The sequence below is a fragment of the Centruroides sculpturatus genome, unplaced genomic scaffold (assembly GCF_000671375.1).
Source record: "Centruroides sculpturatus isolate CEXI.00-Female unplaced genomic scaffold, Cexi_2.0 scaffold114, whole genome shotgun sequence".
In the NCBI taxonomy this organism is placed as follows: Eukaryota; Metazoa; Arthropoda; class Arachnida; order Scorpiones; family Buthidae; genus Centruroides; species Centruroides sculpturatus.
Genome location: NW_019384417.1, coordinates 131,616 through 134,024, shown reverse-complemented (window position 1 = coordinate 134,024; position 2,409 = coordinate 131,616). Strand labels below are relative to the sequence as shown.

The window sequence follows — 2,409 nt, the reverse complement described above, 5'->3', positions numbered from 1 at the left end:
AAATTAGTACTTTATGTACTTTGTTAAAGGGCAATTGTCATTGATCCCTTTAATTATATTTACATGAATTGTTATTACATTTGAAGAAAATTAAATTATAAATGAAAATAAATAAACTAAATGTTATTTAAGAAATTATACAAGAGTTTAGTTTTTATTTTTTTTTATGCTTTTTCTTCTTTATTTTCTGATTGTTTCTGAAAATGTAGATTTATTAATGAAATAAATAAATAATTTGCTATAAAATATAAATGATTTCATATTATTAATATTTATTAAAAAGTATAATATTTAGAAAAATTTCTTAAATATTTTAAAATACAGTAGAGCGTCGATTATCCGAATTATCCGAAGGAATTCCAGTCGACAAATTTAAATTTTCGCTAGTGTGTGGCGCTGCAATCTTTGGCTATGTCTTGAGCTACTCAAATATTTTACGTTTTTGATACTAAATTAACTTCTGAAGTATAATTTTTTATTGTTTTTATATTTTTCAATATATTTATTTTGTTCGTACAAAATAAAAAAATAATTTTTAATAATACAATAGTTTTCGTTAGGCTTAACATCAACAAAAATTCAACGCAAAGTGACACGGAATGGAGAAAAATGTCAAGATGGGATAAATTAATATATTTTTTCGTACATAATCGGTTATCCGAAACATCGATCTTCCGAACAACCCCAGTCCCCAATTGATTCGGATAATCGACGCTCTACTGTATCATCAATGATTGAGTGGAATACAACCACCAACAAATATCATCATCAGATACTGACAGTGCCATTTCACTAAACTACATATGACGATGTTACATTTCCATTTCCTATTTGGCCAGAACTTTTACTTATGTGTGTTCTGGCATAAAAGCATAAAACAGAAACTGAACTGAAGGCTGATTTCTGATTCAGTTTTCTGCCACACAATTTTATGCATGTGTGTTCCTGGCCTTACAATAGTATCACACTGAAATATATGTATGCATGTTTTTCAGTGAAGTGGATAATAATTCTGCTTAAACATAGCTTTACTGGATAAAAAATTGCCAGGACAGATAAGTTTAAACTTACAAAATTTAAGAAAGATTCTAAAGTTTTACATATTGAGGCAGATTGAGGGAAGTATGTCATGTTTACCAATACATGAAAATTTCAGAACAAATGGCATTAATGAGGCTACATTAAGTTGACTTTGTGCCTGATTTAATATGCATGCCTCAACTTTTGAGAGAGAAAAATGGTGCATATTAGAATCAACAAATCACAATACTTAGAATACAATACTTACATTATTCACAAAGCAAATTATATTATAAAAGTTAAAAAAATATGTATATAATAAAAATGCAATTTGTTATTCAAAATGAAAAATAATTAATACAGATTTTCTTTATTACATGCAAACTTTGCCTAGTAAACTAATGTAGCTTAAAATTATTACTTTTTTTCAAATTTACCTTTTAAAAGAATTACTGGAGATATGCAGAACTCTCAAACTATTATCATTTACAGAAGCTACATATTCTTCCTATAACAATAACAAAAATCATAAATTTGAAAAATATTAAAACTTAAGAATGCTTAATATTTAAGTAGTTTACTTTAGATCCAAATGAGACACAGTTCTGTTTGGGAAGCACAGGTTTTAAAAGAAATCTTTTTTGTTTTACATTTCCAGCATTAACTGGAACATGAAACAACCTATAAAAATCTATAAGTAAATTTGCATATATGTTAGTATAAATTTATAAAATCTCAAAATTGAAAAAACTAAGAAGTAATACCTTCATTGTTTTTCTTCACAATCACATACCAAGAAAATTCTTTATGTGGAATATAAAATGCTTTGATTGGATTTTGGAAATTTAAGTTGTATGTCTAAAAGATAAAAATAATAAATAAAAAGAAAGAAAATTACAAGATATGTTTCTATGCATGGAAATGTAATTAATTATATATAAAATTTTTTAGAAGCACATGTTACCTTTAATATTAAGCCATCTTCATATTCCCATAAAAAAACTTCTCCATCTTCAGAACACGTAAAAATCTATTAAAACATTTTACAACAAAAATTTTAAATTATTTTTTGAAATATAAAAAGAACTATTCTATTAATTGAATTAATCACACATTAGACAAAATATTAATTATTATAAATGTGATAAACAAAAATNGGTAATACATTAAAAAAATTATAATAAATATTTTAACAAAATACTTAAAACTAACCGTATTTTCTTGAAATTACCTGCATGCTGCATAAAAGCGGGGGAGATCAGTAAGGTTATTGGCATGCCGGTTAAACTGCAGCTAAAATATGAAATTAATCAGATCCTACAAATCTACTTGTTACTTAAACGTTAAAGATAACATTCTTTCGGGTAATTTGACTGACTTAAAAGCAGG

The 2,409-nt window shown here is 25.7% G+C and overlaps 1 long non-coding RNA gene across 1 annotated transcript; it reads right to left on the bottom strand.

Moving 5' to 3' along the window:
• Positions 1 to 1,427: 1,427 nt before the first annotated feature.
• On the bottom strand, positions 1,428 to 2,061 carry LOC111619211. Its single transcript, XR_002755707.1, has 4 exons — positions 1,985 to 2,061; positions 1,785 to 1,878; positions 1,602 to 1,711; positions 1,428 to 1,528 (listed from the first exon to the last, which is right to left on the bottom strand). It is a non-coding gene; the product is annotated as an uncharacterized LOC111619211 (long non-coding RNA).
• Positions 2,062 to 2,409: the final 348 nt, after the last annotated feature.